Source organism: Silurus meridionalis, chromosome 24, assembly GCF_014805685.1.
Source record: "Silurus meridionalis isolate SWU-2019-XX chromosome 24, ASM1480568v1, whole genome shotgun sequence".
NCBI lineage: Eukaryota > Metazoa > Chordata > Actinopteri > Siluriformes > Siluridae > Silurus > Silurus meridionalis.
The window spans coordinates 2,816,030-2,840,196 of NC_060907.1; the positions used below are offsets into that span (position 1 = coordinate 2,816,030).

At 37.6% G+C, this 24,167-nt stretch overlaps 1 pseudogene; it reads right to left on the minus strand.

Moving 5' to 3' along the window:
* Positions 1-1,319: 1,319 nt before the first annotated feature.
* On the minus strand, positions 1,320-22,281 carry LOC124378452 (annotated as a pseudogene).
* Positions 22,282-24,167: the final 1,886 nt, after the last annotated feature.

A 24,167-nucleotide genomic window follows, 5' to 3' on the forward strand; every position in this document is an offset into this window, starting at 1 on the left:
TGTCCATTTGAAGCAGATATACAATGTTGTGGGGTACAGTGATGATGATCAGAAGCAAACTGCACTCCCGAGTCAGTGCTGCAGACCACCGACACCAACTACAGTCCAATCCGTCCTCAAAGCACCCGTTCTACTCCGGAATTAAGAGACCGTCCCGAGCTGCACAGAAGTGTGAAGATCCAAGGAGGGGAGAGGGGCAGGAACAGTGGTCTTTGAGTACATCTTTGAGTTTCAAATAAAAAAATTAAAATGATGTTTCCTCAAAAATTTCCAATAATAATTAATATAATTGATAATTAGATTGTACATTATAAATTATAATGTACAATCTAATTATAAAATATATTAATTTATAATTATATCAGTTGTAATATTCTGATTTTTCAACTTGAAAATTTCGACGTACAACTTGAAATTTCAATATTTGTAAATCGGAAATTCCCTGTCCCTCCCCTTCCGGTTATTTTTTAAAATCTGATATTGGCCGTAATACACCATCAAATTATATGCGTTTTTTTTTAATGCAAATTATATGCGGATAGAACCCTCCCCCACCATAAATGTTTGAGTTTTACACACAGAACCTTTATTAAACGTGCAATTTATTTCTCGTAAATTTGTGACGTTTTTTCTTGTAATCTTTTGAGTTTTTTTCTCTCATATTTTGAGTTTTAAACTCGAAAGTAAAAAAAAAAGAAAAAAAAGAAAAAAATAGTTTTAATTAGAAAGTTTCGAGTTCCTCGCCCTCTCTTCTTTCACTTTAAAATTTTTTTTTAGCCCATAGTGCCGCTAATACACCATTGTTTTCAGCTCATCAACCTGTTTCTTGTCATTGTGTTGCTTTTTTCTCCCACTGGTGTATCATTTCTTGTCTCTCTCACACCACAGATGTAGACTAGTTTCTGAAGCTCACAATGAGCAGGCAGAAGGCAGTAAGAAGTCTGGGGTTAACGTGTATGAGACAGAGGGAGTCAGTGATGAGAACATGACAGAGAAAAGAGACATTCCTGATCACCTGATCATCAGGTCTCATCTGTTGAAACTTTTGAGTTGTACTGTAAAAGATTTACTGTATTAGGTTTTTGAAGAGAATGTGAAATAAATATATGTTGAACATCTTGAGTTAATCACATGTCCACATGTGGTTTAATTTGTATCTGGCATGTGATGATGTGATGCTGGCTTCTATCTCGTGTCTCAGACCATTCTGTTTGTTTTTTGACTTTCCTTTAGTACTGGGTTTATTCTGTTAACTAATAATCCAGGATACGGATTCTAATACCGCTGAGTCTGCAGCTGTCAACCAACATGTAGAGGAATCATTGGAATCATTTTTTATTATTGTATATATGTTTTCTTTCAGAAAACACATATAGCACATAATTATAAAAGTTAGATTTAAAAAACAACAACCAAAAAATGTTTTAAGTAGGGCATCCAAAGGTAAGAAGAGCTTCAGCTAGTGCAGTGATGCCCTGGTGATTCTCTTTGTATTCATCAGTTTGCCCTTCAACACTCGTGGGCCAGTATTCAATCCACGTCTTCTCTCCAGGATATACAGCAGCCTGACCACAACAACAACAACAACAACAACAACAACACAAATGAATTAAATTTCCAAAGCAAATATCACTTTATTATCATCAGCATCTGAAAGCCACACAGAGATTCATAATAATTAACCCACCTTTTGTCTTTCCAAAGTAGGTTAGAACGTTGGCCCATGAGGAGGTAGCTCTTGCCTTTCACGAAATTGAAAGCACTTCTGCATTTAGCAAGACCCATAAAGGTCCTCTGGTTTCCAGGGTTAACCCGGTCGATCCCTGTAGAAACAAACCCCCCAGAAATTAGACAGTTCATTCACACAGTAATAAAAGTAATATATAAAAGTTCTAAATGACTTATTTTATGTATTAATTCTTTATTTAGTGCAACATGAGGCTAATAAATTAAGTTGTAAGATCAAATGTAGGATAATATGTTTTACAATAATACGCCGCTGTTAATCGATATTTTTTACTAAGTTACATTCAGATTTTTTCTTAATTTTTTTTTATGAAGTTTTGTATATTATATGTATATATTTGTATATTGAAACAGATTGAATCATGACAGGGAGTGTACCGTGACTCTAACATACACACAGGTGCATCATACAGAAGAACAGTAAGACCTACCTTCTCTCAGGATCTGTTCAATCTCCATTTCATAGAAATCTGTGTTTGGGTTCAGATTCGTTTCCACTACTTTGACTTTGTAAACTGCAAATACACACATTACAGACAATATAATAGTATTGTTATGTTTTATTCCTTTGATTAAAATAAGAATTGATTCTTATACATGACAGGGTGGCATGAATACAGTGAGAGAGGACTGAAAGAATATGTTAGCATGTGCAGTGTCAGCATTTTACCATAATCGGTGCCGGCTTCACAGGCTCTCAGCTCCCTCTCATTTTGTTCAATATTCAGTTTCTTCTGGATACTGCAGTTTTCTGTATCGGGAAATGTAAAAGATGTATTTATTAATACACATCATAAAAAACAGTATAATTATATAATTCCACTTTTTTTTTTGGTTGTATATTAGTATATGAGTAAAAATGTATGTGGATTGAATTTCAAGATTGCTTTACATTTAGGAAATCATTTATCTTGTAATTTGACGCCGAAAATAATGTATTTCTGGATGGACTTTGATTTTGAAGGAAGGATGCGAGCAAGCATGTGCTCTTGGTGGTGTGCAAAAGAGCACTGGGGATTGAAGAGAAAATGAAGTTGGAAAGTATGAAAAAGAAGAGCTTGTTGGGGGATTGAATTGAAAATAATGAAAAAGAAGAGCTTGTCGGTGTCCGTGAATGTTATTAGAGAAATAATCTCACTTTAGTATCCACACACAATTCTTACATTAGTTTATATATTCTTGTATGAATGCTTGTACCTTCAGCACACTCACAAAGACCCTCCTGATTACTGCACAATCTGCTCAGGGCTACTTCTTTCTTTGTTGGATGGTAGAACTTCACACAGCGTTCCTCTATAAATTACATAAGAAATCAAGTGCATGTCAAAAAGATCAAATTCTTACACATAAGCATGTTACAAGGTTTTAGTGTGATGCTGATCTCAGGGTGTAGACTGGACATGCGACTGTCATTTGGGGTATGTAGAGTCATGCCATAAATCCAAACTTTTTGTCAAAGCTGCTCCCATTAGGGGGCGCCACAGCGGTTCATCATATTACTCTGTCCTCTACATCTGCCTCTTTCAATCCAACTACCTGCATGTCTTCCCTCACCGCATCCATGAACCTCCTTTTTGGTCTTCCTCTTTTCCTCCTTCCTGGTGGCTCCATACCCCATGTCCCTCCTTTGCACATGTCCAAACCATCTCAATCTCACCTCCCTCACCTTGTCACCAAAACGTCCTACATGCGCTGCCCCTTTAATAAACTTATTTCTAATGCTGTTGTTGTCACTCCCAACAAACATTTCAACATCTTCAGCTCTGCTACCTCCAGCTCCACCTCCTGTCTTTTACTCAATGCCACTGTCTCTAATCCATACAACATCTCAGGTCTCACCACAGTCCTATAAACTTTCCCTTTCATTCTCACAGATACTCTTCTATCACAAATCACTCCTGCTATCACTCTTCTCCCACAAATCACTCCTGCTATCACTCTTCTCCACCCACTCCATCCTGCCTGCACTCTTTTCTTCACTTCTCTAACACACTCTCCGGTACATTGCACTGTGGACCCCAGGTACCTGAACTCTTCCACTTTCTCCACCTCTTCTCCCTGCAACCGCACCCCTCCACTGCCCTCCCTCTCATTCACACACATGTACTTTGTCTTACTCCTACTGACTTTCATTCCCCTTCTCTCCAGCATGTACCTCCACCTCTCCAGGATCTTCTCAACCTGCTCACTACTTTCCCCATTACAAATAAAATCGCATGTTATATATTTTTAATATCTTACTGCTCTGGTGTGTACACACTCTATACCTGGAGAGTAGTACTCGTACACACTGACAGCTGCGGGTTGAAGCATATCAACAAGTTTATCTTGTGCACTCTGAAAGCAATTCTGTCTGGAACACAGTGTGATACCTGAGAAGAGAAAAAAGTCAGCCACAATACAGCAGCTTTAATGCATGTCCACACTTCAACCATGAAAACTAAATCATTTTTATCATACCTTATCTAAATAAATAATGAGGGAGCCACGTTCAGAAAGTTCCTTGTCCATCTCAAACTTCTGGATGTATTTATCATTCCCACTGCTCAGCTGAGACGAGTGTTAAACAGTAATCAGACATTTGGCTTTCTGTCAAATATAATTAAAGTTTATTGTACAGAACTGTTTGTAGGTATCTACTAAATTTTGCTTACCTCAGTCAGATCTCTTTTATCCACCACAAACCCGGTCAGCAAGCCGATGTCCAAAATAGTCATAGTGGCATCTCTGTTTGGGTTGTTATAACTGAAATGATGTCAAGTCAAGAAGCTTTTATTGTCATTTAAACCATATATAGCTCATGCAGTACACAGTGAAATGAGACAATGTTCCTCAAGAACCCTGGTGCAACATAAAACAACATACAGTGACATCAAACAACATGAAGTTAAGTGTCCTCGTCACATAAATTGCATCGTTTTCAACCGAGTGCAAACAAACCACACAAGACAGTGTGGGACAAATACACAACACACAAAACAGCACTGTCCAGTAACCCTGCTGTATTATACATGTGTTATACAGTAATGTGTTATACAGTACAATATGCAAAATAGCGAGAACTGTATACTTGAACTGTATACTCCTCCTCAGCCCGAAGGACACGCTGTCTTTGATTTCCAACAAGAATGTCAAATTTGGGCTTGTCTGACCATAGAACACTTTTCCATTTTGAAACAGTCCATTTTAAATAAGCCATGGTCTACAAGACATGATGGCGATTCTGGTCTAAGTTCACACATGGCTTCCTTTTTGCATGATAGAGCTTTAGTTGGCATCTGCAGATGGCAAGGTGGATTGTGTTTATTGACAGTGGTTTCCGAAAGTATTCCTGAGCCCATTTAGTATAACTTCAATGACACAAACATGCTGATGCAGTGTCTTCTGAGGGCCCGAAGACCTGATGTCAGTTAACTTGATTAGTTGCTAGATGTTCTTCCAGCAGAATATTTTGTAAATCTTTGGCTTTTTTAGCCCCTTGGTGCCCGTGCCAACTTTTTAAAAACCTGTAGGACATGGCTATGTAGTGAAGCGATGTGAAATGAGCAGTGAATGTGTGTTGAGTTCAGGTTGTATCAGGTTGTCACACAGTTTAGTGAGTGTGGGGGTTTTGTACAGTTATTTTGTGTGTTGAGGAAACTGATGGCTTAAGGGGAAAAGACTGTTGCACAGTCTGGATGTGAGGCCCGAATGCTTCGGAACCTCTTACCTGATGGTAGGAGAGTGAAGATTGTGTGTGAGGGGTGTGTGGTGGGGTGTGGGGTCATCCGCAATGCTGTTGGCTTTGTTGATGCAGATAATGTGTTAAACAGGAAGTTCATTCCAAAGAAATATAATATGAATTAATGTGTATCAGTTACAAAGAATTTCTAGCTTTTGTTTTTTTACTTTCAGTTTCATTTCAGTTGAATTTAATGATGCATTAACATCATATGGTTACTTGAGCGTAAAAAATTAAAATGCTGCATTTCGTAATGCCATTAACATTCTTTGTTCAACCCGTTGTGAAGCGTGAGTGTCAAACACGCCAAGAATAGCTCCTCTCATCGACTAGGGCAAGGCAACCCCTCATATGTGACATTGTTTGCCTAGTGGCAGCCACCCCCAGTTGCAGCCCCCATAGCATAATAAAAGCTGCTTTGACTCAGGCCACTAGCTTGTGCGGTGGATGTAAGTCTAAAGAGCATGTACTGGACACAGTAGGTGAAGTCTGTCTTGTTGTAGAGAGCAGAAGGCTTCCAAAAAAAAAAAAAGCAGATGAATAGTCAAGAATGGAACTTTATGCAGAGAGTTAGGGTGCAGACACAATTTGCTGACTCCTCACTTTCAGAGAAGTAATGGCCATGAGAAAACCGACCTTTAGAACCAGAAGCTTGACAGGCGCTGACTCTAGTGGTTCAAAATAGGGTTCAACCAGAGCTTCATCCACTACAGCTAAGTCCTATGCAGAGATTGTCCATTTAGTGGTCGGCTTATTTGCTCCATGGATTAAGTGGACGACCAGGAGGTGATTGTCTACAGAGATCCTGTTAATCAGAGCATGACAAGCCAAAATGGCAGCCACATAAACCCCGAGACTAGCAGGACCTGTACCTGCAGAGAATTTTTCTTCACTGAAACAACTTGGCAGTGAACTGATACTACCTGGTGTGTCATAAGCCTCCTGGGAGCAGAACAATTGGGAAAATGTGTGAAGATGCAGTCTGGTCCATGTTTGGCCCATTGCGTCCAGTCCCAGAGGAGCTACAAGAGTCAGAGAAATGTATTGTGCCTCGCACGTGCTCGCATTCAGATGATGTCACCCACAGAAGTTATTTAAGCCAAATTCTTTTTAGTGTTTGACACACGTTACACAACTGGTCGAACAAACAATGTTCCCATAGCGTTATGAAACGCAGCATCGAGTGTAGCTTTTGATAGGGAACAGTTTGCATTTAGTTAGTTTTTAGTTTTACTATGGGTTTAGTTTCTAATATCTAGAATATAATAAATGATTAGAAGTCTAACAAGCGCTAAAAATCCTTCAGTGTCAAACTGAGATGTTTTTTTGACATTCATGACATCTCACAAATCCTTTTAAACCTACAGTATTAAGCAGGTCCAGCTTCAAATCTCATGTTTTTTTACTAATAAATTTAGGTTTTATGATTTGTTACCTTCATATGATTTATTCAAAAAAGAAAAAAATGAAAATTTGAAATGAACTAAAGAATGTGCAATGAAAGTCGGCATGCTTACAGGACATTGATGGTAAGCATGTAACTTTCTTCTGCATCGTTGTATGACGCTAAGAGAGAAATATCAGAGCAGAAAAGTGATTGCAGGGATATAAATATATCGGAAAAAATTGCACAAATGGACAACGTTAAACATCGGGATTAAAAAAAAAAGAGGTAAATCTTACTCTTTGCTTCTTTCTTCAGTTCAACAGAAACAGTGTAACTTTTGCACTCAATCTTCTTTTCTATGGGTTTAGCATAGTAAATGTTCATTACCTATAAAATAAAAGAGGAATTATTATTATCATAATTATTAGTAGTTGTAATGCAAACAAAAGACTTTGTAGTATTCATGAGCACTCACTTTGAGAACTCCAGCACCAGTTCCTTTAGCAGTTACATTAAACTCTTGCTGAAGCTGAACCTGTAAAAGTCCAGGAACACAAATATTTATGCATATATTTATATATGTTCCACAATGCAGTTGTCTTCAATATCTGCTTAATAAAACAAGAGCATAATAAACATAAATTAAAAAGAAAATGTACCTTGTCTGAGCTGGTCATATGTGCACTTTCACTATTGAAAATCCACTTGATTGGGTGACTTCGTTCACGCACTCTCAATTCCACCTCCAAATATAAATCCTCTTGAACCCTTACTTTCTTATAGTACTCAGCCATTGCTTGGAACACAATGATGGTTGCCTAGTTGACATGAAAAGCAGAGACAATTCAGTTCAACCTCAGATCAATTCAGATAATAGGTTAATTGTATTTTTACCACCAAATGTGACATGCATGACCCCTGTAATGTTACAAATCCAGACAAAACACAAAGTATTATCTTCATCAGATTCATTATAAATACGTCTGGTCAACCAACCTGAGTGGTGCCATAACTTCCATAATTGATACTCTGCCTGTTGAGCCATCTAACAACTTTTCCTGCTGCATCAAATTCCTTTGCTTTTACCAGAGCCAGCAAGGCATACGCTGTCGCTTCCACAGAGAAGAACTGTCCTCCAGGAACCTGCCAGTTAGAACCATCTGTGCACAGGAAATATAAAGAAATTAAAATGTGCTCCTTGACAGATTGATTTCATAAGAATTTACGAGTTCCTGACCTTCAGAGGAAGCCTGCAGCAGGTGATCTTTGTTGAACTTGCCAGCATTTGCCAAGGCATAAGAAGTCATCGCAATTGCATATGGATTGGTCAAGGAGGGGAGCCTTCTTTCCAGATAATCTAGGGCCTTGTTGGAAGACCCTGGAACATTCTAAATAAGAAGAGAAAGCAAAATATTATACAACAGCTGGTCCACATGTTTGATCATTTTGAGCTGTAACATATACAGGAATAAAACATGACATAAGTTAACATACTTCAACTGATGCAGCACAGAGATGGTTTCTTCTTGCAGAGCGATCAAGACAAATGCTGTCAGAGATGCATCAGAATCTATACCTCGCACATCTCCCTGAAATCACAGAAGAATGACACAGATTTCACATAAACAGTGGATTTATGGTTTCTTGTACATTTCATACGGAAAAATTTCAGCACAACTTACAACCATCTGTGAATAGATTACTTTGGAGCTTTTTTTAAATGTGCCATCTGCCATCTGTGCATTCAGAATCAACCACTTGATGGCGCTGCATAAGACATTTTTATCTATGCTTATATAGTCACTGGCCATAGCAAAGACTTTCACCACGTATGCTGTCAACCTTTACCACAGAGAAAACAAGCAGTCAAGAAATGACCTGAGATCGAATGTTGCTTAAGGATCAATCAATTACAGAAAATGTGATTGGTCTCTTTTACCATGTGCTGCTAGGTCTTGATAAAAATGGCGCATAGGAACCATCCTCCTTACGGAAGTTAAGTTCTTCTGCATATCCTAAGAGAGGAAGAGAAAGAAGGATCATTTTGTAATTAGAAAATCCAAAAAATGTTAACCAATTTTACTTAGATCAAATGAAAAGCTCTAAAACTAAATGCATTGTCACCTCTGTAGATCTAAGCTACTTCAGGGGTCCAGGATGGACCATACCCTGTGACTCTGGATACTCATGGAGGAATGAATGTAATTATATAATGCTGATACAAGAATGTTCTAGCTATGTTCTGGCTGGCTGCAGGTTTTTTTGTTTGTAAAATGTCAACAGTCAACCAACTTTACATCACTGGATCTCTCAAATACATGACAGATAAAAACAAAAGCTTGATGAGAAAAATAGCCAACCACTGTGTCTTATCCATAAAAAAAATGGAAGATTTGTGTCCTGACTACATCTTATAAATGTGCTTTATAGTTTGTAAAAAGCTTCTCACCTGTTGTGATGTGTTGGATAGCTTCATTACGTCTGTCGAGGCCGACTGCTTCCCACTGATTAGTGGTATCTAAGTAGTGTGTGGCAGTAAGGGACAATGTCATAGAGATCATGAGTTGATCCCCACTTCCAATAGGCTTCCTGATCAGGCGCCCCATGAAGTCTCCACTGATGACCTGCTCGATTGTCTGACTAACCTTCTGGCCTGCAAGTAAATTCATGAATATTAAGATTGTTACAAATGTATGTTGTATGAAGTAACAAATGTTTACTGTCTACCTTCTACTACTACAAGTAAAGAGGGTTACAGACAACAGTGTACAATAAAAATGATAAAAGTATGATTGTTTACACCTGCTCTCAGTCTCAGTTTAACAGTTAATAAGCTGCAAAAATCGCATTTGCTATGTATTTTTCTGTCAATAACGACTAGTCTACTTGCACAATGGGGAGCAGTATCACCTTGGTATTAAAGTCTACCTGAGTCTAGCTGTATTGTCTCATTTCTGTAAAATGGCCCTTTAATGTGTGCAGAACCATGCTGCAGATGTTCTACCACTCCATGCAGACCAGCGTCAACTTCTACACTGTATTTTTTTAATGTGTTGTACAAGTTGACCAAACCTTCTATTCCGTTGTTCCTGGTGTGGTTTCTGTAAGCGGCAAAGATTTACAGCATTTGGCAGACGCTTTTATCCAGAGGAACCTTTTCTCATTCAAACATCTGAGCAGCTATGGGGTTTAGGGCCTTTCTCAGGGGCCCAGGTTTGACAGCTTGGTGTGGCTGAGATTAAAACTCATGTTTCAGCTTCATAGTACAATGCTGTAACAATTCATCTACCATCTCTCCAGTGTGATGGGGTCGCACCGTGGTGAAGACCGCCAATGCCAACAAACTCAACAAGCTAATTTGGAAAGAGGTGCCTGAGAGGAGAGTGCTGAGGAAACTTCTCAGTATACTTGACAATGCATAACACCCCCTGCGTGCAACACTTGAGTCCTACCAGAGAACGTTTAGCCTTATACTTAGACCACTGCTGACAACCACAGGATTAAGAATTTAGGTCTAATTTTATCTTATATTATCTTGTCTTATCTTGAAAAAAAAGAAGAGTAAGACAAAAAAAATACAATGTTAATGTTAATTGAACATAGGATTTATCCTAGTTAGACTGCAGCACTAGAAAAACGGAATCATCTGCACCAATGAAGCTTCATAATTGCTCTTTAGGTACATCTACTTGTTTTTCCATTTAACCCCCTACCTGGCCATAGTCACCTGCATAGATCTGCTACAGAGTGGGTCACAGCATAATTCTTAACTTTTTATGTTTAAACACGTTTAACAGAGCAGTTTCCGGATTCAGCAGCAGCAGCAGTAACAGCAAAATCATTTCACATCTAATTTTCCAACAACAAACCAATCTACATTTCATTGTTGTGGATAAATGTTGTGGATAACACTGTGGATAAGGGCATTTAACAATGGCATATATGTAAATAATAATAGTTCAGATACATGTGTTTAAGTGACCGCCATTGAAATCTATGCATTAATCCAAATCATCCAATGCCAAGATGTTTAAAGGAGATTTATAAAATGACTTTGCATCAGTGAATCGTTGAATCTACTGTGGAAGGTGGAAGCTTAGTGATTAAGGCATTGGATTTGGATCTAAAGGTTGTGAGTTTAAATTCCAGCCACACCGAACTGCCTCTCTTGGGTTTCAGAGAGTTAGTCGCTCTGGATAAGGTCATCTATCAAATCCTGTAAATGTAAATGTTAATCTACATGCGTAAATGTTCCTGAATCAGGTAAAGTATCCACAAATGTCAAATTGTTTTACAGGACTATGTGTGTAGTGCAGTTTGAATTGGAAACACACATTATCTTTGACTTTGTGCGACCATGCGAAATGGATTTTCTTTTGTTTGAAGCTCATTAACTAGACCATTACAAATATAAATTCATAGATCTTTAATCTTGGTACTGCAGGGTCTGGCCAATTACTGCTATGATTAAGATGAGAAAACCTTTATTGGTATATAATGGTGTTTTTGAATTTCTTCTTACCAGTCACACTGATCTGAGTGTGTGCAGGAGTGTTTGGAACCTGCCCACTTGGAATACTAGTCTTCATCTGCACAGTTTGGATGCCACCTTTTATTTCAAATAAGGTTTAAGATCAAGAGAAATACAATGAAATGGAAACGTGAACTGTGCAGAAATATGCTGAGAAATCGATTCTATTAAAAGAGCTGAGAAAGAGCTTCATATGATTGGGGTATAGAAGATAGAAAATCTCACCAGGATATTGAGAGGGATTTAGTTCCAGATTTGTTTCTAACAGTTTAGTTAGCACACCATCGGGCTGAGCATGAAAAACAGAACGTTTCAGAGATATGCTGATAGACCTTATGTTGATCCAAACATGACATTTGACTTGTCAATAAATATGAGTTGTCTGGAACAATCACTGGTATAGAATTAGTTGATACTCACCACCACCTTCAGGGTTTTCCTTACTCCATCATTATAGTATGTGCTTGCAGCCTGCACCTTTATATCGTGTTCCCCTATTCTCATGGGAATGATCACAAATGGGACAGATCTGCTGGACTTGGCATCAACATTAACTACGGTATGGTATTTCTTCTTTTTGCTGGCTGCGCTGCAAATATGCTCTGTCTCAAAGAAATCCACACGCACCTGTTGGGCACAAGAAGTCATACAGAACGTCCTTAGGTCCTTAAGAACAAATCAGGGATGTACATTTTATTATGAAGCAGCTATTATTGCGTTATTACGTGCTTTAAGTAGTGGAATCGGACCTCTTTTATTCATGCACCTTTAGTTTACCTGTGGATCCAAACCATGTCCAAGGACAATAATATGGATTTGCAATGGATTATGATGCTAATCCATTGCAAGACACATCGGGGCAATTTTCTATCATCCTACCAGAAATGTTCTGGTGATATATGAAAAACAAAAAAACATATAACACTGTAGTGGTTTTGTGAATTGTAAAACTACCTTCTGTTGCTTATTGGAGAAGTTATACAGAATCGCTTTGATTTCAACTTGTTCGTTCCGTACTGCCGTGGAAGGTAACACAAGATCCACAAGGAAATCCTTTGTCACTATTATTTCATAGGGATCCGCCACACAGATACCTACAGGCATAGATAAATAAATGTGTGTGTCAATATTTTGGCATATGCCAGTTATTACAGGTGTCTAATTCAAATTTTCATATCACATCAAGACATTTTCAACACAAGAAGAGAATGCGGCACTGACCGTGGGTCTTAGACAGACTGATGGCTAGGATTTGCCATGTTGTAATAGAGTCTTTTAAATTGATTTTGCTCAGAGTGAGGCTTGTTGTGGTACTACAATAAAAAGAGAAAGAGCAGAGTCAGATCTGTGCAACCATTCAGATCGTCTCTAGGTTTACGGATGTAACCCTAGTTCACTGAGGGAATGATATGCTGCTTCGCAATGTTCTGGGAAGGCGACCGCGTTGTCCACGCTCTGAAATAATGTGTGTAATTAGTCAAAATTGGTGTGCCTCCGAAGCCTGTGAGCCAGACCGAGCAGTTGAGGTTGGAGAGGAGGTGCTACCACCAAGGGAGCTACCACCTCGGTTGAGGTTGGAGAGAGGTGGTAGGTCAGTGGTTAAGGCATTGGGCTTTGGATCAGAAGATCACAGGTTCAAATCTCACCACCACCAAGCTGCCACTGCTGGGCCCTTGAGCAAAGCCCTAAAACCCTCCCCTGCTCAGTTGTAAGTCGCTCTGGATAAGGGCGTCTGCCAAATGCCGCAAATGTAAATGTAAATGACATGGACAAGCCCATCTTAAAACCCTCTAGAAGGTCCATCTGTTACCCCCAAGAACTTCGAGTTCCTGAAGGGGACCCAGAATTCTAGACTAACTGAATCTTGGATTGTTTCATTTACCATGGGCTGTTTCCTGAGCAGGCTGGCAGGCTTTTATCCACCCAAAGCCAGCTCTCAGTAAGTGTGTCCGAGGCACTCTATCACCATCCTCATCATCATCATCATCATCATCATTGTCACCTGGACAAATATGGATTTGTAAATCATGCCTCAGAGAAATCAAAGTGGCAAATATTAGCTTGTCAGAAAAAAAAACAAGTTGGCTTTAATAGCTTAAAATATAGTAATGATTTATTTGCTAGTGTAGATCTGTTTCTGTTGACGTTCTAGTCAGATTAAATAAACTAAAAGAGTTAGAAAAAAAAACCTCTCGTTTATTTTATTATTATTCTACGAATATAATGTTCTTTTTTTCCTTCCACATTTAATGGCAATTTGCAACGTTTTTTAGTCCAGCTTCTTACCTGGTGTTCTGGTGATTTGCACTTCTCTCTGTTTTCTTTTTGGTGGGGAAGGACACTGAATATCTGTGAAAAATATTGAATTGGAAACATTACAGTTGTTTTTGTATTTAACATTATATTTTTCAAAGATACAGATGTGTATATATATATATATATTTAATAAGGAAAGAAATACAACAACTTCTGAATCACACATGGCTCATTTATCTTTATTTTAGTAAACCAAAATGACTTCACAGAATTCATTTTTAATGATAATAACCATGATCACATGCTTTTTTTTTTTGTTATGGAAACAACAAGCTGATATTACATGAGACCAGATGTTCCACAACAAAAAATGCAGCAGCAAATAGATTACAAAAAAAGAGGGATGTGTGGCTCTTTAATCAGTGTTGGGAAATTATTGTGGCAAAATTAAGCATATTGAATCACTTTGGGACACGGTGTTGTAGAAAATTATGTACTGTTTTATTATAACTGCTTGCTGTTTAATTACTCATTTCTTCTTTTAATAAAACATCTGCTTCACCTGTTCTTTCCTTGGTGCCTCCTGCTTTATCAGACTGAAACAGAAGTCCTGCATCATAGAAAACCCCCATGCTGTCTTTCCCACTGCCTGCTGTACAGCCCGTGTAATAATTCTCTATAAGGTTCCATATCTGTTGGTGGAAAAAGAAAATAATGGTGCTATAATTATGTACAATATCTATTCTCTAACAACATTGGAGCAGGTCCCAATAGCAACCGAATGACTGAGTGAACCAAATATGAAGCCACAACATCATTTTGAAGAATAAAGAATTTCAAACTCTAACAGCTCAGGGTATCACTCACCTTGGACTGCGTGAGTCTGTTCTTGTTGAGAGCTAAGACACCCATATCCAAAGCGACCAGACCAACCTTAGCACTCGGATCTCCAGTAACTACCAGATCAAATTCTTCACCAGGGTTGAATAGGATTTGGCCACTTAAACTTTGCTTTACATCCAGTTTTAGCTACATCAATAAAGAGAATACAAGTAGAGAAGAAAGGACAGAAACAAATGATATCAGGGCTGAACTCATTTGATCAGTACATGGAGCTCCAATATTCAACCCAGACAAATATAGGCTTAATCTTGGTTGTCTGGAAAAAAGACTAGTCTAAAAAATGGTAGCAAGCAATGGAAGATAATAGCAAGCAAACCAACCAATCAGCCAGTAAAGTGTAAAAGAAGTAGACTGCCTACCGTTCCCAAGCACGTGTCCTTTATGGCGACCCAGATCGAGTCTGATACAATTTCAGATCCTATGTGGTAATAAGCCACCAGTCGGAATGAGGGAACCAAGTCCTTGGTGATCCTTTCAGACAGACTTATCAGCTCTTTTCTCTTCAACCTCTCTGCTTTCACAATCTGTCCTTTACTAAAAATCTGACAAACAGAAACCCCCCGAACTTTCTTTTAAACGAGCAAACAAACAATGTTTTTGTAACCACAGATGAAGTTAGATTTAAGGTTTAGGCTTATTAATTATTATTATTAATTATTATTATTATATTATTAATATTGTTGTTATTATAAAACTACCTCACAATATCACCATCCAATGTGTATGTGAAAACACCAACCAGATAAGTCAAATCTTGGTCTTGAACACTGCTTTGGACGATTAGCTGGAATTTTGTCTCATCATTGATGGCCAGTTCTGCAGAATCAGCACTTATATGTAGGTAATTCCTGGAGCCTCCTTTGGTAGCGTAAGCCTCGGCTATCATCTTGTTCTCAGCTTGTCTTTCAGCTGATATGTCTGGGACTTCGGTCTTTGCCTGGTTACACAGCATTATTTAGTTTAGTAACCATTTTAGTTGGAATGTTTCAGTTCAATTTGATTTAAATTGTGGGTTTAACAATGCACATTCCCACACATCAGCTTCACAGAAATGAATAGATTGAGAGAATGACAGTTACATTAATATATTTATGTGTAATGGATGAGGTAGAGGTGATGATGGTGAGAGAAAAACTCTCTCAGAGGACCTGAGAAAGAAATATGGAGAGGAAAAAGACTCTAAAGGGAACTTACCCTCATGTGGGTGACACAAACAGTCATATAATAACAAAGATGGAAAATGAATTATTTACTAGGGAAGTTGGTTTACCATCTCAACCAGAACCTCTTTACTTATTATTCAAATAGGACATTAACACTGATGTTGTGTTTTCTTATTATTCCTACTGCTGTGCAATTCATTCTTCACACAGGTCCATAAACCATCTCTGATGTTACTTACTGTGATTTCTAAAGAGCTCCATCTTTCGTTGGTGTTCACAGTGACTTTGGCAAAGCCGTTCCTCCTGGTCAGAGCCCTCACCTCACCTTCCTGCCCTGCTCTGATCACCACACCCACATTTTCAGCAGGAGACTGGTCTGGATTGGTCGCATAAACCTTTTCAAATCCAGATCAGATGTACAGATTATAAAAATAATGCACATCACTCAAAACTGGTGAAATTATGATCGACTGACATTTAGCACATTTATGCTAATAACTGTTACATCCTCCAGCAAATACAGAGAAGTCTTGTGTTGGACTAATGTTTGAATGGCTTTGGATGAAAATAAATTATGATTCAAAAACACATATTAGGATTATATTTTGTTACCGTGACATCAAGAGGCATTCCAGGGTGGAAGTATTTAGGCGTTCTCTTGAACTCGATGGTGTACGGTGATTTCACTATTTGAATGCCCCCCTTTTCTGCTTTAACCATTTCACTTCCTGGAACATTAATAATAATTGAACAGTTGTAAGGAGACACATGGAAGGATAAAATGTGTGAATGTTAAACACCACACACACGCACACACACACACACACACACACACACACACACACACACACAGACACACACTGGCCGACTCTTACCTGTCTGAGTTAAAACACTGGCTGATATGAACAAAGAGCCTCCAACCAGGTCAGCAATATTATTGATGGACTGCTGGATCTTAGATCTTGTGAGCACTGCACGTCCCACTCCATTAGTGATCTACATACAACATACTAAAGGTAAGCATTATAACCTGCATACACTTCATTGCCAAAAGTATTGGGACACCTGGTCATAAATACAGTATGTAATTTTTGAGCATTCCATTCCACATTTAGTCCCAATTTGCTTTTATAATTTCCTCCACTCTTCTGGGAAGATGTTTCACTAGATTTTGGAGTGTGCTTATCGATATTTGTGTTCATCAGCCACAAGTTTGTTATGAAAGGCAGGTACTGATGCAGGTGAGAAGGCCTGGGGTGCAGTCAGGGTTCACGTTCATCCCAAAGGTGTTCAGTAGCATGAGATGAAGTCAAGTCAAGTCAAGTTTATTTCTATTGTGCTTTTCACAATGGACGTTGTCTCAAAGCAGCTTTACAGAATTTAAGACTTAAAGTGAACGATGTGTATCGCTGATGAGCAGCCATGGAAACTGTGGCAAGGAAAAACTCCCTTAGATGTTATGAGGAAGAAACCTTGAGAGGAACCAGACTCAAAAGGGGAACCCATCCTCATTTGGGTGACATCAAGAGTGTGATTATAGTCTTTAAACAATTCAGAACACTGGAGAGTGAGAACTAACATGAGCACTGGAGTGTGCTTATGATTAATGTCCTTTCTACAGTCTTATAAAGACAGTGATGGTTATGGAACCAGGAACTACTAAGCAACTCTTAAAATAGCTCAACGTTTGAGATCATTACAGATCCAACACCAGCTTTGCCAAGCACACTCAAAGAGGTCCAATATCCGAACACTACATGAGGTGGAATCCAGCTGGCGCTGGTACGTCTCTAGATTGTTCGGGATGTTTGCGGGGTCGGCACCTACTTGTCGAGGACTCGCTAAAAAGATATATCTTTAACCTACACTTAAGCTCTGAGAATGTTCTACCTTTAGTGGATTTTGCTATTCTAGGAACTACTAGAAATCCAGTGTTTTGAGATCTCAAGGAGTGTGGCGGATTGTAGCATGTTAGAAGATGGGATATATACACAGGTGTCAACCCATTTAGTTTTTTGTAGGTAAGTAGCAGTAGCTTCTAGTCGATTTGAAACTTAACAGGTAGCCAGTGTAGGGATGATAAGATTGGGGTTATATGATCATATTTTCTCGATCTTGTGAGAACTCTGGCTGCTGCATTCTGGACAAACTGTGGCTTGTTTATTAATGATGCAGGACATCCACCTAGTAATGCATTACAGTAGTCTATTCTGGAGGTCATGAACGCATGGACGAGCTTCTCAGCATCAGATATAGATAACATGTTAACTTAGAGATATTTCTAAGGTGGAAGAAGGCTGTTTTTGTAACTTGGTTTATATGATTTTTGAAAGACAAGTTGGTCTAAAATAACTTCCAGGTCTTTTACTGTTGAAATTGTAGTTACAGAACATCCGTCTAAATGCAGGTTAAAATGCTGGAGCTTCTGTGTACTGGTTTTTGAGCCGGTGAGCAAAATATCTTTTTATCAGAATTTAATAATAGAAGGTTATGCATCATCCAATCTTTTAATTCTTTAAAACACTCAATTAACCTGGTCAATTGACATGTTTCGTCTGGTTTTGATATATAGCTGGGAATCATCAGCATAACAGTGGAAACTAATCCCATGCCTTCGAATAATATGTCCCAAAGGAAGTATGTATATTGTAAAAAGCAGGGGTCCTAGAACTGAACCTTGTGGCACCCCATAATTTATTAGCATTAACCTGGATAGTTTTCCATTTAAATCTACTTTTGGCAATATAGTGTATGAGCGCCGTATTATCCTTTTCTTCGTTTCTTCTTTTTGTTTCATGAAAAAGTTACATTTAAAACTTTGAGACAAATTCAATTTCATATTAATTCCTTTCGATTTTGCAGGACGGAACTGCTTGAAAAGTGCATGTTCTTTACCAGTGTTCTGCTTAAAGAGCGAGGCAGATCGATCCTTCTGTCATCCTTTCTCACTTCAAACACCACAAACGCAACACCGTCCACATTTTTTCCGAACAGGTACCTTTACATAAATCACAATGGTTACATCATTCACATAGCAGGGACAAGTAAAATATAAATAAACATATTTAACAATTAGACCTTTTAAAATTTTTCTAAAACAAATGTTTTTGCCTGCTTGAGTGTTTTAATCTGAAATTCAAATGCCTTTAAATGTGTTGTAATGGGAAATTCCTACTTTTTATCATGTAATGTGTAAATTTTAATACAGCTCCAGTGTCAGTGCCTCTTACTAACAACAGCGTCTGCCGAACACCATAAATGTAAACGTAAATGCAAATGGAATGTGTGTGTGTGTATGTGTGTGTGTGTGTGTGTGTGTGTTACAATGGTCACCATTTATACTTATTAACTTCTCATCTTTGACATGTTCTACTTACTTGGCAGTGATTTCCACCTCAAGCACCTCATCATCCATGTAGAAAAAAGGCTTTGATGGAATTAATGCTACCTTGAAGCTCGGAAGCACTGCAAAAAATAACAAAAACAAAACGGAAAAAAAGGGAAACGCTCATTTTTAAAATGTGTTCAGAAGAACCAGCAATCGCGGGTTTGATTTTCTAATTATAATAAACCCACCGTATTCTTTAACTTCAAACTGAGCAGTGAAGTTCTTCTGAGGGGTGTTTTTATACTGCACCACTATAGACCATATCCCAAATCTGTAGAAGAAAGAGAGAGAGAGAGAGAGAGAGAGAGAGAGAGAGAGAGAGAGAGAGATTCACAGTATAACTGATTGATCACAATTTTTCACTTCACATCAGACGCCTTAATACAGTGGACTGACTTGGCGAGTTCGGGGATTCTGTATTCCCCTCTTATGGTCGCTTCTGTCGGGTAAATTGCTTCTCCTTTGATCTTGAGACCATGAGGATTCTGGGGGGAAATAAGAAAAGAAAAGAAAACAATTTGTTTAGGTATGATGTTTAGGTATGATGTTTAGGTATGATGTCTAGGAGATAAAACTAATGTTATTTTACTATGATGTCCACATTGATTCCTCCGGGGTAGTCAATGGGCTTCAGGTCAGGGGTCAGTAAGAAGATCCTGTAAAGAACTGCAAAACAAGACGCTTTTATTTACTTCATTTACACATTTAGATTTGTCTCATTGGCTGGAAGTTCAGGGGTATGTTCAGAGAGTTGAACACACGGGTAGTGTGGTTATAATAAATGCTATTTACTCTTTTAATGTTTTTTTGAATAATTAAATAAAGTTGACAAAAATAGATTATAAAAAATGCTCAAAAATAAAAAAAATTTAAAATACTTGTATAAAGATCATTTAAACATGTGAACATTGAGGCTTTTATTCCTGAATCCAGTTAATTTTACCTGTTGTTTCAGGTGTGTAGATGCTCTTGTCAGTCTGAACAAATATGTAGCCAGATTGGAAGGACACCAACACCACTTTCTCCAGCAAGCTGGTAGGAAACTGAGCCTGAAGGTACACATACTGCTTCTCAAGAGGGTCATTGCTGAAGAAACCCTTATTGTCAGGAATCTGAACCATAGAAAAGTTAGAGAAATCAATATTCTACTCCAAACCATCAGAAATCTCTGTCTACTAAAATTATTTTTATGTCTTTATATAACCCCTGAAAAAAAAAGCAAATCTTTATATATGTATCCAAATACAAAAACAATCTGAGGCTCCTGTTTTATGATTTTAACACTATAATATAATAAATAAAAATAAAAATCACATTCTATTATTAGTAAAGTAATAATATTTGATTGTATGTTCATAGATAGATTTTTTTTTTTGTATGTTTTTCATGGTTAAATTCTAATGCATTGTTTGAATAGATACAATCATTCTATTATTAATAATTATTTAAAAAATAAAAAAAATTATCGTAAGGTTCAGGAATAAAAAAGTCAACAGTGCTGGGAAAGGGAAAATATTTATATATATATATATATATATATATATATATATATATATATATATATATATATATATATATATTGCATAATCATTTACAATGTATTTGACAAATAAATTTGGACATTCATGTAAAATTCTTATGTTTTTACATTTTATTAAAATGCACATGAATATTATTGTTTCTGTTGTGTGATTTTGGAAAACTCACCTTTATGTTAACCAGAGACTGGAAGTTATTGGCAGCAGTGAGGGTGGTGGATGCAGATGTCAATTCTGTCCTTTTCTGTGGGTAGTTCTTAATGCTGATCCTCACTTGGAGATCATTTCCACTATAATCCTGTGCCTCCACAAACACCTTCTCGTCTGTGCCCACACGCAGTATGTTCGGGGCCAACAACACGTTCCTGTGACAGCATGGAAACATTTTACCATGAGCTCAAACAAAGACACACGACACTGTGATCAATGTGCTCATGTGTGGGAAAAAAAGTATGAGTTAATGAATGAATGTGTGGAAGAAGCAAAAATTACATGTGAAAAAAATGTGGGAATGTTAGAATGGTCAGATCTCTTCATGAGGTCAGACCCTGAGAACTGCCATGCAACAACATAACAAAGTTTCTGATCTGAGAAAAGGATCTCTTTAATCTGAGGAGAGAAAGCCATTGTTCAGATTCCTTCTTACCCATCCTTGAGGCCCCTCTTTCCCTCCAGGCAAGATGGCCGGTTCATGGATAGGTGACTTAGAAGTGCCTGGAATTCAAGCAACTATACGTGCATAATGTAATAATTACATTTTAGGAATGTATGAATTTTTGCCTTTACATGTTTGGTATCATTTTAAAGGTCTCAGTTCGATTGGAAATATGATCTCAGGTCCATATCAGTAGAACAGACCAAAAATTAAGATCCCAGGTTTGGGGAAAATTCTGTCAGAAGATCTTTATCAGGTGTTGGTTTTTACCCAAGGTGGTATTAGGTTTTAGGTCACCTCCTGTCTAATATAGGGTTTGCAAAGCTTTTATTACTTTGAATTTAAGTGAATTTAAGTGTTTATGGTGGTTTGGTTATTTAAGGAGATTTTGGAGAAACACTCAGAGAAGCATTCTGTGAGTCAGAACTTCCCACAGAACTTCCACAGAACTTCCCACTCTCTCTGTGTCTCTATTACCAGGTATAGTGACTCTTTAACAATTATTTATTAAACTGCATTGCTAAACTCTTTGGTTTTATGTTGATCATGTTGTGTAACTTTCTTCAATTATTTGTTCTAGATTTGACATTTGTTTATTGATTATAGCCTGGCAAATAAATGTACAATTCTTGATTATTTCTGATATTTCCTGAAATCATTTATATCCAGTTGATTATGTAGTCTGGTGTTACCACACATTCATTTTAGTATGAACGCAGCGCACCAATGGATTCCGTCATTGGGCCAGTGAGTGGGTTACATTAAACGAAGATACGATTGTGTGTGTGTGTCTGTGTGTGTGTGTGTGTGTGTACTCACAGTGGATCACATAGTATAATTTGAGGAAATGAGAAGTGCCACCATCAGCCACACCAGGTCTACATGCATCCTGCCTGCTGGTCCTGGTTCTGTCTGAGGAAGTGTGTTTTACCTCTAAACACTTATAAGCTGCCAACCTGATGTTGACTTCCCACTGCTTCTGCTCTACATTTTATTATGCAATAAACACACACACACACACACACACACACACCAAAATTTGTTGACTGATAAGAAAATCTAAGTTTCTAACATTTCTGACCTGAGGATCTGTTAATTTACGTATATTTAATTATTTTTACATTTACATGCCTCACGTTTATTATGTTTAATGTGTATTTGTTTTTATATTTAATATGTAAAAAAATGTAAATAAAAAATGTAGATATATTGAATAAAAATATATCTAATTTTTTATTCAATAATATTTTTTATATAATTCTGTTTGTAACCTGTTGATTCCCAATTACTGGTTCTATTTATGTCATTTACTTTTTTTTTTTTACATTTTGTGAATAAAATATATATATTCACTAACCAGGCTTACCATCATTATAACATTATGACATTATAAAACTATAAGCGGTGAAGTGAAGAACACTGATGATCTCTTCATCATGGGTGGATTTATTTATTAGGCAGCAGGTGAACATTTTTTCCTTAAAATTTATGTTACAAGCAGAAAAAATGGGCGAGCGTAAGGATTTGAGGAGTTTGGCAAATTGTGACGTCTAGACGTCTGGGTCAGAGCGTCTCCTAAACTGCAGCTCTTGTGAGATGTTCCTGGTTTGCAGTAGTCAGAATCTATCAAAAGTGCTCCAAGGAAGGAACAGTGGTGAACCGGCAACAGGGTCATGGGGGGACGAGGATCATTGATGCACGTGAAGAGCGAAGGTTGTTCCGTGTGGTCCGATGAGCTCCTGTAGCTCAAACTGCTGAAGAAGTTCATGATGTTGATGATCGATAGGTCACGACTGTTTTAGCAGCAAAAGGGGACCAACACAATATTAGTCAGGTGATCATAATGTGATGCCTGCTCAGTGTAAAAAAAATATGTAAATTGTTAACTTACTAAACAAAAAATTTACATTTTATAAAAAAAAAAAAAAAAAAATCAGGATATATTTTTGTTTATAAAATATGTAGTAAAATAGTTTTTAAGTATAAAAATATTTTGGTTTGTAATTTAAACCAATGCAACATTTTATATATTGATTTATTTATACTTTTTTTTTTACTGTTTATATTTTCTATAAACCTGTTTTTATCCAGAATTTGTTAAACTAAATAAATGCTGACATCATTTATATATTGCTCAGTTTTATTCTGATTTATTAAAAAGTAAGCTTGATCTCAAACGGTTTTCTGGACTGAGGCACATGAAGGGTTAAAGAATCTAACTTACCGTAAATCAGATGTGTTGCAGGCATCTTGTGTAAATTGAACCTTTGATCATATAAACTGTTATTGATTGTATCAGGGTCGGCAGGTAAAAACATTCTTGTGATCTGAAACTGTGCTAAAGATGAAGATTTCCACTTTGCAGAAGATCTTTCTGAAGAAACAAATGATGCTCCTTGTCAAGTTACATGCTGCATTTCATGACGCTATCTGAACATTCTTTGTTTGACTGGTTGTAAAGCATGTGTGTCAAACACACCAAGAACTTGGCTGAAGAGACCGCATTTTGTGTGTGTGTGTGTGTGTGTGTGTGTGTGTGTGTGTGTGTGTGTTTCTGTCTGTCTGTCTTCCCCACAGAGCCATTAAAAGCATTTGTGCATCTTCTCAGCATGAATCCTGAACTCTTCTAACTGTTAAATCTATGTTTTTATGGAAAATCCCAATGCAGAAAAGAATCAACAAACCCATCTGTACTTCTGACTCTGTGTGTGTCATTATTCCGATGCTCCTTAAGATCTCAAAACTCTGGACTACTAGTAGTTCCTAGAAAAGAAAAGTCCACTAAAAGATCATTTTCACATTTAGCTCCTAAACTCTGGAACAGTCTTCCTGACAGTGTTCGGGGCTCAGACACACTCTCCCAGTTTAAGTGTAGATTA